Raw genomic sequence first — 12,353 nt, 5'->3', positions numbered from 1 at the left:
CCTCATCTAAATGCTTATGGAGTTGGAGTCCACAACTTTTAAGTCTAGTCGCGGTCTGCCCAGACTTAACCATGTAACCCTGGCCATGTCACTAAAATATAAATTTAGCCTGAGTTTTGCCTGTGTAAAATAATGGCATTGGCCATTTTACAATGGCAGTGGCCAGTCACTGGTTCTCAAAGTGGTCCTGGGACACGGCAGTTTCAATATTACCTTGGGACTTAGAAATACACGATTTCAGACCCCGTTCCAGAACTACTGAATCACACACTCGGAGAGTGGGACCCAGCAATGTGAGTTTCCACAAGACCTTTAGCTTTTTTTCTTTCGAAATAAAAAAACCAATCTCCCTGTAAATCCCAAAAGAAAATCCTTATCCTCTCAGCCAGGCCTCCTCCAAAACTTTTATAAGCACTATCCAATACTGAAGGCTCACTTTATAATCTTTAAAAAAAAAAAAAATGTTTCTTACAATTTACAGTCTTTCCAAGTTTGGAGGTTTAAAAAATATTTTGCACTTTTCTCTCCTAACACGCTCTTTGTGCTAACTTACAAGTATGCTTGATCCTACTTCATAAGCTCATTAGTGATGGTGACTTCCATCTTTTACTGTTTCTGAATATTTCAAAAAATAATAATTTTGAATTCTATCATTTTAATTTTATTTATTTATTTTGAGAGAGAGACAGCACGAGCAGGGGAGGAGCAGAGAGAGAATCCCCAGCAAGCTCCACGCTGCCCGCACAGAGCCCAACGCGGGGCTCGAAGTCACAAACTGCAAGATCATGACCTGAGCCAAAATCAAGAGTTGGATGCTTAGCCGATTGAGTCGCTCAGGCGCCCCTGAATTTGAAATTTTAAACTGAAAATTCTATTCCCTTTCCACACACCCAGCACTTGGATGTCGATTCTTTCTCAACAGTGTTCCCGCTATGCTCTTCTGAGTTGCCTTCTGTTCTTCCAATGAAGACTTGGTATTGACCAATTCTGTTCAATGGGTGGAGGCATACACTGTTTCAAGAAGGACATTTTAGTATTTCAAAGCCTCTTAAGGGTGTTCCACCAAGAGTAGCTCAATGTGACAGATAAAAGCAAATAGTGCCAAAGTATCCACAAACTTTCTCTTATAACTTTTCATTCTCAGAATAGAACTGAGTTTTCCAGGAATATTCAGTTGGGATAACTTAGATGTATGTCAGTCCAGCTACCCTGTTTGAAGGCTATCTTTTTCAGCTGTCCAGGGAAACATATTTTTGTTTGTAAAGTGGATAAAGTTTCAAGTGTAAAACCCATTCATGGACAACTATCTCCTGGAAGTTATAAACATTTTTTTTTAAGTTGTTTGTTTACTTGTTCCTAAAGATAATTTGGCAAAGAAGAAGCTAGCTCACTTTAGGACCTGAAGTGTAGTGTGGGTAGCTTGGCTTTATTTGCATAATGTTAATATTCCACAGAACTCTCTGGTCCCAAAGCAGTAGAAAAAATAAGATGTGTTAACAAACCGGCACAGACTAACAGTAACCAGAATCAAGGATTGTGACTTTGATTACGAAAAGGGACAGCCAAGAAGTTAATGAATCAGCTATCTCAGAATACAGTCAGCACTGTCCAGGTCAACAGACCAATATTTATCAAGAAATTGCTTTGTAATCACAATAATATATACTCTCATCTGAAAACTGGGTGTGGGGTTAGACTAACTGTTCCCTGAAGCTCTTCCAGTCATAATAGTCTATTATTCCATGATTTCACAATATCTTTGAGGTAGAGCTGATTATCATCCAAACTGCCCTTGAAGATCTATTATCCTAGATATTGTATGGGTTTCCAAAGTAGGATCCAGAGGACCAGTTCTAGGTCTATATACTCAGTCAGGGTTTTACTACCTCAACTACAAGTAATTTCAGTTTTATCAGAAGTCTTAAAATCTCTATGAAATGTGCTGCTAATCCACAAGCAATCAACAAGTACTGGAGAAACACATTTATTAAAGAACAATTACTTGGCTTGTAAAGTCATTCATATGGCTCTGACCTGCTAGACAATGATGGTTAAAAAAAAAAAAAAAACTTATAAAAGTGGAGAGAAGGAAACTCAAAAAGGAACTAATTCAAAATGTCCAAGTGCAGACCAACTCCCTGGCAAAAAACCACTTATGTACTGTGATTTATGGAGTTCTGGGAAAAGGCAACTATACAAAAATCACTACCTACCCTAATCAGCCCTCCATGGACTTTAAATTCTTCCATTTCTCGTTCTTCCCTTGATCCCACTTCTTGAATTAGGTATTTATGAAAACTTTGAAATATTATCAACCATCACCACCTTAACAGAAATTATGTGTTTTTTTTAATGTTTTTATTTATATTTTAGTTAGTTAATATATAGTGCAATAGTGGTTTCAGAAGTATAATTCAGTTATTCATCACTTATATACAGCACCCAGTGCTCATCACAAGTGCCCTCCTTAGTACCCTTCACCCATCTAGCCCACCTCCCACCCTCCTCCCTCCATCAACCCATAGTTTGTTCTCTATCATTAAGAGTCTCTTGTGGTTTGTTTCCCTCTCTTCTCTTTTTGCCCCCCCTTCCCCTATAAGGAATCAAGGAATCTATCCCTTTTACAATTGCACCAAAAATGGTAAGATACCTAGGAATAAACCTAACTAAAGAGACAAAAGATCTGTACTCTGAAAACAATAGAAGACTTTTGACAGACATTGAAGAGGACACAAAAAGATGGAAAAACATTCCATGTTCATGGATTGGAAGAACAAACATTGTTAAAATGTCTATAGTACCCAAAGCAATCTATAGATTTGACACTATCCTATGAAAATACTACGAGAGCTAAATGAAACAATCTTAACACGTGTATGGAACCACAGAAGACCCCAAACAGCCATAGCAATCCTAAAAAAAAAAAAAAAAAAAAAAAAAAAAACTGAACTGGAAGCATCAGAAATTATGTTTTATCAGATGAGCTATTCATACATTCAGCAGGAGTCTATGAGAGGAGAATACAAAACAGTAAATGTTAGAATGGAGGAAGAATTAATCTAAGTCTAGAGCCTATAAAGGGTAGGAAAGATGGAGTGGCATGGTGAGGAATCTTATGATTCTAAATAAAGGGAGGGGCGCCTGGGTGGCTCAGTCAGTTGAGCGTCTGACTTTGGCTCAGGTCATGATCTCATGGTTTTCGGGTTCGAGCCCCGCAACGGGCTCTGTGCTGACAACTCAGAGCCTGGAGCCTGCTTCAGATTCTGTGTCTTCCTCTCTCTCTCTGCCCCTCCCCTGCTCACACTCTGTCTCTGTCTCTCTCAAAAAATGAACATTAAAAAAAATTAAAATAAATAAAATAAAGGGAGAGAAGTAGAGCAAGTTTAGGGGTAGGGAGAAATAGAAGGAAACTAACATTTGATGCATATACTGTGTGCTAGGCACACTTCTAGACACTTTACATTTATTTTCTCATTTTATCCTCAGAATAACCTACTGGTTAGATATTATTAATCCCATTGCAATATTATTATAGTAGCTATATTATTTTACAACTAATAAAACGATAGACTCAAAGGAGATAATAAATTTCTCCAAGTTTATAGAGCCAACAAATGGCAAAATCTGGATGTAAACACATATCTCTGTGACTCCAGAGCCTGGCATGTTTCTCTCTACTATAAACCTGTCTGTAAGACTTGTGCTCCCCACATACATTGTTACTTACTGTGTGGGCCCTGAGGAAGAAAAGGAATGGTAACGCCGAATGCCACATTCACCTCCTTCCCAATTTTGCTTTAAACCCATGTTTTCCGATTTACTTTTAGTCATGAAAACGTGTCTTCAAAATAAATAATTTTAAACAAAACCCAATCCACCTACCATGGCCCCAAGGCCTCTTCATGGAATGACATAGAAGCTTCAAAACCATTGCAAAAAAAATAGAAATACTCAACACATAAGGTTATATGAATGGCCACTAAGCACATGAAAAGTTGCTAGAAGTCATTAGTCATCAGGAAAATGCATATTAAAACAACAATGTATAACCACTACATACGTGTTTGAAAAGCGAAAATTCTAAAAACTAGGTTAACCGAGATATGGAGCAACTGGAACCCTTAAATGTTGATGACGGGAAGGCAAAAACAGTAGGACCACTTTGGAGAACAGTTTGGCATTTTCCTATGAAGTTAAAACATATCATTACCACACAAGATACAGTAATTTCTCTCCTAAGTACTTATCCAAAAGAAATGAAAATATATATCCACACAAAGAATTCTCCATGAATGTTCATAGCATCTTTAGTCATAGAGCCTGTAACTGGAAACAGCCCAATTGTTCACAAACAAGTTAGCAGGTAAAGAAATTGTGGTATTCCAAGGGTGCCTGGGGGGGGGGGGGGGGGGGCTCAGTTGGTTCAGTGTCTGACTTCAGCCTAGGTCACGATCTCGCCGTTCCCGAGTTCGAGCCCCACATCAGGCTCTGTGCTGACAGCTAGGAGCCTGGAGCCTGTTTGAGATTCTATGTCTCCCTTTCTCTCTCTACCCTTCCCCCACTCACACTCTGTCTGTCTCTCTCAAAAATAGACATTAAAAAAAAAAAGAAAGAAAGAAAAATCGTGGTATTCCAAACAGTGAAATATGAATATGAAAAGGAAAAATTACTGAGACACTCAACAGGGATGCGTCTTAAAAACATACTGGGTGATAGAAAGCAGACACAAAAGAGTATACTGTGATTCCACTTATATGAAGTTCCGGAAAAGACAAATCTAATCTACAGTGATCGAAAGCAGATTAGTGGTTACGTAAAGTTGGGCTGTGGGCTGGAGAAGGACTGTGGAGGAAAGACTGCGTTTTGGGCTGACAATGGTATTCTATATCTCAGTTGCGCGATGGTTTCTTTGTGGCAGAAATCCACCAGTTCCAAACTCAAGGAACTGTACGCTTATACAATGTGTGCATTTTTACCTCAATAACGTTGGCTTGTTTAAAAATACCACTATAATTACCAAAGAATTGCTGAGAAAGATCTGGGCACGATTACATAATCACCCAGGTGACATTTCGGTTCCTTTCTTCTTATTGAATATTTTACTTCTTCCAGTCACTAACTCGGCTCTGCTCTCTTCTACAACCCCATGAAAGATGGTAACTCCATCTGTCCTGCAAACTTTCAGCCGACTTCATTACAAAAATACCCCAGGACCAAAGCCAGAGCTAATGAGCATCTTAGACCATTTGGAAGAAGAAAGGCTATTTTTTGGCTGAGGATAATTGAGCTTCACTTCAAATCAGAATCTAAGCTATTATTTTCTCTGTACTGAATCCAAATCACTGAGATTCCTGAAGTTTGTCCATGGTTATTGTCCACCTGATGCCAAAATATTCTGATGAAAAGCGAAACATTCAGCCAGTTGTGTGAATTCTTTGTCCTGAAATCTAAAAGCTCAGCCATCTGGCAGGATAGCAGAACAGCTGAACAGTCAACTGATGCTCCTGCTGTAGATTGAGAGGCCATAAGAATTGTGCAGATAAGATCTCCTGCAAAAATCAAAATGCAAAGACCCAATGCCAATGTCCCTCATTATTGATAAAGTGGGATCCACAGCATTAGAATCATGGAAGTTTGGAGTAAAAAGGAATCCTGTCCAACTGCCTCTGTTTACAGATAAAGAAATTGAGGCAGCTCGTATCCATCGTTTCAAACCTTGACCAGATGCCCTCTCCTCTGGGGAACTTTTCTTCACTTCCCCCAGGCTGCTATCTGCTCTGGCTCCCACAGCTAACTACCAGCACTCACCCCCTCACATCCAATTTATCTGCTTGTGCATCTGTTTCCTCCACTTACACTGTAAAACTACCAAAGACTAGGGCCAACAGCTCTGTACCCTAAAATTCTAGCCCCAAGAATGTTCTCAAAGAAGGACTGTTGGGTGAGCTTGGGGTGAGAATCTGAATCAATGTGCACTCCAAATACATTCTTTCTCCACGCTATGTTGGAATGGTAGTAGCGAAATTCAACAGAAATTCTAGACGTACAATTAGTCCTAAGCACTCAAATCTGAGGTTTCGCGTTCTTCAGACAAAAAGAACACCAATAAAGCAAACTGTAGTGAGCCAACACAGTTCCTGGTATATAATATGAATATTGTAATTTAGAGAAATTAAAACACAATAATAAACATTTGCTGTGTTGATATCAACTTACACATAATAGTAATAGCAACTAACGTGTGAGTACCATATACAAGGCGCTATTCTGTGAAATATATGTTTAACAAAATTGTATTTTATGTTTATCACTGAAACTACATAGAACTTAAGGTTACATTTTTAGACTGATCCTTGCATCTCCTCTACCTGTGGATAAATGAAAACAAAAAAGATGTATATTAACTAAACTTATTGCAGTCATCATTTTGAAATATACACCAAACCATTATACACCTTAAACATATACAATAACATATATAAATCACAGTACATCTTAAATTTATACAATCCTCTGTGTCAACTATATTGCTTCTTTTTAAAAAAAATTTTTAATGCTTATTTATTTTTTGAGAGAGAGAGGGAGACAGAGCATGAGAAGGGGAGGGGCAGAGAGAGAGAGGGAGACACAGAATCGGAAGCAGGCTCCAGGCTCTGAGCTGTCAGCACAGAGCTCAACGTGGGGCTCGAACTCATGGACTGTGAGATCGTGACCTGGCCGAAGTCAGACGCTTGACTGAGCCACCCAGGTGCCCCAACTATATTTCAATAAGACTGAGAAAATAAATAAAATGAACTAATAAGCCAAAAAATTTAAAAAGAAAAAGAAAATAAGCAATTTTTTTTTAAATGGCAGTTGTCAAACTTTCCCTAGTAATCTTTGTTTTCAGATTTCATGCCCACAGCCTATCATAACTTTCCATTTTTAAAAATTAGACTTACTTAAAAAACTGAAAATATTCTTTAGACGTCAAATTACTCTTCGATAATGACATTTTGATTAACAGTGTAAGGAACTAAAAGCATGAGGGTTACATTTCTTTCAGTGAAAACATGCACTTTGAAATCCTGAAGAACTGAGCTTAGGGTGAATTTATATGAGGCAAGTGTTCTCAAACTTTGGCCCAAAATATTTTCCCTCTCTGTTGTCTGTCACCATGGAGCTGGAGAAGATTCTCGGTAGATAAGGCAAAGTAGGAACCTGACAAAATGAAATCCGGTCAGGAGGACTGGACTGGAAATTTCCATAAAAAATGAAAAAGAAAAACAAAGGAATTGGTTGACCCTTTCCATGAAAAGCTTAAATTCAATTGAACGTGTTCAATAGTAAGCCCTTTGGCAAACAAAATTAATGAAGATTCTTTTTTTTTTAATTAAAAAAATACATGTATCCAAGCATTTTCAAGGTAGCATCTACTCATTAAATTCTTAATATTTCCAACCATAAAAGAAAAAGAGTCTTGTGTTTCTCTGAGCCACTCAGAGTACTAGAATAAGATCTTGGACACAAGATCTGGTACACAAGACTGAAAAATGAGTGTTTGAGTGAATGAACGAATGAATGAATTCAAATGATCTTTTCACTTTTTTCCAGCCACCTTTCCACATCTACACTAAGTCCTAAGAGACTATTTCCCACACAAAGAGTCCCTGTGACTCTGTTCAAGCCACTCCCGGTCTCAAGCAAGCATCTCAGAGCCTGCCCTCTCTTCCCTTCATGACCCACCTCGTCCTTGACCCCTCAGAGCCCCAGTTGCTCCTGTTGAACATGGTCTTTATTCCCACCACAGGAAGACCATTCCAGGGAACCACAGTCTCAGTTCAGGGCTTCATTTCATTTCCAATTTGTATTACAACAGTACCTGTAGTGCCCTTCCTCTGTTGATGGGTATTGAGAAGACATTCAAGATAATTGGGGGGGAGAGGGCACGGGGCAGGGGCAGGTAGGATTTTAAGGAGTTTCACCTCTTTCCCAACCGAGAGTCCAAACTCATGAAGAATGTAAAACCTCAGAGGAATGCTCTTAAAACAGAGAAAAAATAATGGCATGATTTTCCTATTGTGGGAAATGAAAGAAAACTTTATAATATAGAAAGAAAAAAAATACCTGCATTTGCACTTGATCGATATGAGTTCAAATCCTAGCTATGCTCTTGTCTGGTAATTCGACTTTGGACACTTCATAGAGCCTTGATCTCTCACATACAAGATGAATGTCACAGAGCCACTGAAGGACGGAATGAGATTACTAATTGAACGAAAGCAGAGGCACATAATGAGCAATCAGGAAATATTAATTGACCTACAACACAGATGGTTTAAGAAGCAAAAGAAACAACCATTAAAACTATAAACCCTAAACTCTATGATCTCTGGTTGACTTTTGAGGGTATGCCTCAAGAAGCAATTTTATTTTCCTCCTCAGTAATGCATTGTCACATCTATAATCAAGACAATGGCTGGTAAAGAGTAGCTCTTACTTGGGGACCATAGAAGGCTACATAGAAGTGCAATATGGATTGCTTTTAGGGCAGAAAACAGTCACAACATAGAGAAATAACTCACCTGTTTTATAGCAAAGTCCAAAATAGTCACACTACATTTCTGGAAATTCAAGGGTGCGTGCGTGTCTGTGTGTGTGTGTGTGTGTGAAAGAGATAGAGAGAGAGAGAAGGGGGGTGCAACTATTCAAAGTTACCCTTAGACTATACTCCCCAGAGATGTGGAGGCCATGACCAAAACACTCTGAGAAATCACAGAAGTTTACATTTTAAGAGCAATTAGAGAACTGTCGAGGATAATTTTGTCTTACACTCTGATTTTAGAACCTAATCCCTGAAATAAAATCAGATCCCACTTCCTAGTGAAAACATGGATTCCCACAGTAAAATACAAACATTTGCCATTCACACGCTATTTGTAGATTTTTCCCTGATTTTTGTCTTTGTTTTAGTAGTATCATTTGATTTATCTGAAGACCAAAATTCCGTTCGATCTTTTTAATTGACATATGGTGGTATGTCTTTAGCCTTCTGATGTGTGGCTAATTTTAAGCTGTCCAAGTCCAAAGACTAAATCGTTATTGCCACAAACTAAGACCATTCGTTAAATGACAAAGAGAGGGTCAAAATAGCTTGACTTTGTGAATCTTGGTGCAGCATTGTTTCTCTGGTCTATAACATCTACTGCTGGGAAGCCTAAAGTTGTCCTCCTGCCTATGTTGAAGATGACCATATTGTTTGTGTGTGATTTTTCAAGATGTTGTATGCCTCCTCCTAGATCAAGAAAGACAAAGAAGATTTCAAGCTAGTTTTTTTTTAATGTTTATTTTTGTGAGAGAGAGAGACAGAGCATGAGTGGGGGAGGGGCAGAGAGAGAGAAAGACACAGAATCCGAAACAGGCTCCAGGCTCTGAGCTGTCAGCACAGAGCCCATGGGGGGGGCTCGAACTCATGGACTGCAAGGTCATGACCTGAGTTGAAATCAAATGGTTACCCAACTGAGCCACCCAGGTGCTCCATGAAGCTAGTTTTAGTGTTGCTTTTTATCGTGGTGGAGGCCCATGAGGTGACCATGAATCTTAGAGCACTCCCCACTCTCCACCAGAAAAGCTTTTTTTCATTGTCCGTCACTTATCCACAAACCTGATTTCTTAAAGGGAATTTGATCACTAGCAATGTACATAAAATATACCTTAACCATTTTCTCAATACCCAGAAATTAAATATAATCAGATACAATAACATCTTTACTTAACGATGACATTTTCTATATAAAAAAGTGTCATTGGGTAAAATTATGCAACCCATCAATTTCAAGCATCTAGGGAAATTGAGTCCCTGAATAAAAATCACTATGGAGGCATACAAAAGTCAGGGCAATTCTCGTTAAAAGATCATCCTACAATTTTTGGTGCTTCTTCCTATAACCTGAAGAAAAAAATCACGGAAAGGCAGAGATGTGACAGCAAAATATTTGTATTCTGCTCTCTGCAGTGGGAAAGAGAAAGCTGTGTTACTTCTCCTTCCCTGAATCAACCGTTGTAGCACATCTCCAGGCAACCTCTTCAGGCTGGCTTAGTACCTTCCATGGGTGTCTTTAATGGAGATTCATTATAAAGCTGAGAAAAGGTCAGCCCCTACAGAGCCACACCTAGAAAGAAACTCAGTCAGCCCATACTACCAAAGGAAGTGAAATTAGATTGCAATCACACTAAGTTGTGTCACTCCAGCTTCTTGAATTGGTCACATGGCTGTTCACGGCCAAACTTCCTGGAAGAGTTGGTTTAGCATGACAGTGACCTATTTCTCAACGTGCATCAACCTGTTTACACCTGTGGTATCTCCAACCCCACCATTGTACAAATTCTGCACGTTAACAAGTAAACTTCAAAACGGGTTGGGGAGTGGGTGCCTGAGTGACTCAGTCAGTTCAGCGTCTTGAGATTTCGGCTGAAGTCGTGATCTCGCAGTTCGTGAGGTTGAACCCCGCGTTGGGCTCTGTGCTGGCGGCACGGAGCCTGCTTGGGATTCTCCCTCTCCCTCTCTCTCTGCCCCTCCCTGCTCTCAAAAATAAATAAATAAACAAAAAAAAACCAAATTCTGCATTTTATAGATATGAATAATCTACAAGTCGTCGAAAGGAAGCCTCTGCCTCTCCATCTCTCCATGGTTGACCTTCTTCTCTTTCTGGAAAACCTCTGTTGGCTTGGTTGCTGGGCGTTCTGCCATCCTGATTTTGCTTCTTGGACTGCTCCCACTCTTTCTGCCTTTCCTCTTCCAACCCCAAGAAGTGCTGGTCCCTGAAGGAATGCTCTTTGCCCTTCTCTCTATTTCCATGCATCCTTGGCTACTTCAGTCATGCTCAAGGTTTCAAGCCCATGGATTCATGTGCATGGCTCCCAAACCTCCCAAGTCTCTAGCCCCGACTTCTCTCACAAGTTCCCATACTGACCTTCCAAATGCTTTCTGGATATCGTGTCAACAACTCCAACTCAAAATGCACAATGCAGTAAATCATTTCCAGGACTTACTACCCGTTTTTATTATTTGCACTTCCAGCCTCTCAGTTACACAGATTCAAAACCTTGGAGTCATTCTCCACCCCACTGTCTTCTTCATTTTCCAACTGTCAACTAGGTGCAAGACCTTGTCCATTTCAAGTCCTCAGAGTTTCCAGCTTCTGTGTCTCCACTGTACTTGCCATTGGCCCAGTCCAGACACTTCTCTCCTGCCACCAGGAATCCTGTTTTCTTTACCTCCCTCTTCTATTTTCTTCAGTTTATCTTATAGGATGGGAAAAATCGTAATGATGACGTCGTAATCATGATGACAAAAATTGAGTCTTTATCATTGTACAACCAGTGCCTAGCAGACTCCATCCTAAATATTAATATTTTTAATCTGTGTAAGTGCAGCTCTGATCATGTGATCTTTTCTTTTTCTCTGGCCTTCAGTGTTTTCCCAATTAAAGAAACACTCTTTTGGATAAATACTGACCATGTTAACGGAAAGAGATCTCAGAGAGTGACTGGTAACCTAAATAAGGTAGAAAAGCTAGGGTTCTACCTATAAAACCTATAAAGTATGTTAGGAGACAGATTTTTGAGGAAGGATAATGTGTTTGGGTTTTGTCCTCAGGAATTTGAAATGCTTATGGGATATTGGATGGAGATAGCCACAGGCATTGGTACTCAAAAGAAAGATCTAGGCTAGATCTGAAGGATTTAGAGATAGAAAGATAGTTCAACATGCTGTTGAGTGTTTCCCCTCTGGAGCCAGACTGCTGGGTTCAGGTTGCATTTCTCCTGCTAACTATAACTAGCTCTGAGAACCTCTCAATGTTCTTAACTTCTCTGTGCCTCCCTTTCCTCATTTTTAAAATGGCTTTAAAACCTCTATCTTTTAATTTGTCATAAGAATTAAATATCATGAGAACAGTGCCTGGCATATAGTAAACACTAGATAGGTGTTTGTTATAATTATTTACATAATAATTGAATATTTGAGCATGAATGAGATCACCCAAAGAGAAAATATGAAAGAAGGAAAGAAAGAAAGAAAGAAAGAAAGAAAGAAAGAAAGAAGGAAGGAAGAAGAAGACAAGAACATGATGAGAGACTGTCCTGAGAGATTCTGGCCCAAACTAGGTACTAACTACAAAAATGATAATACATAGTTCTGACCTTCGTGAGGTTTATGATCCCACGGGAAAAGGCATAGCTTCGGTAGCTGAGACATGAGGGCCGTGTAACGAGAAAACAAAAAGGAGAAAACTTTGAAAAAGAAACACAATCTCTCTATTCAAGCATGACGTCCAGTTCTTGGGCAGAAGTTCTAAGTGAAAAAGGGAAAA

This window comes from Prionailurus bengalensis, chromosome C1 (genome assembly GCF_016509475.1).
Source record: "Prionailurus bengalensis isolate Pbe53 chromosome C1, Fcat_Pben_1.1_paternal_pri, whole genome shotgun sequence".
NCBI lineage: Eukaryota > Metazoa > Chordata > Mammalia > Carnivora > Felidae > Prionailurus > Prionailurus bengalensis.
Note: the sequence above shows the minus strand (reverse complement) of the source record.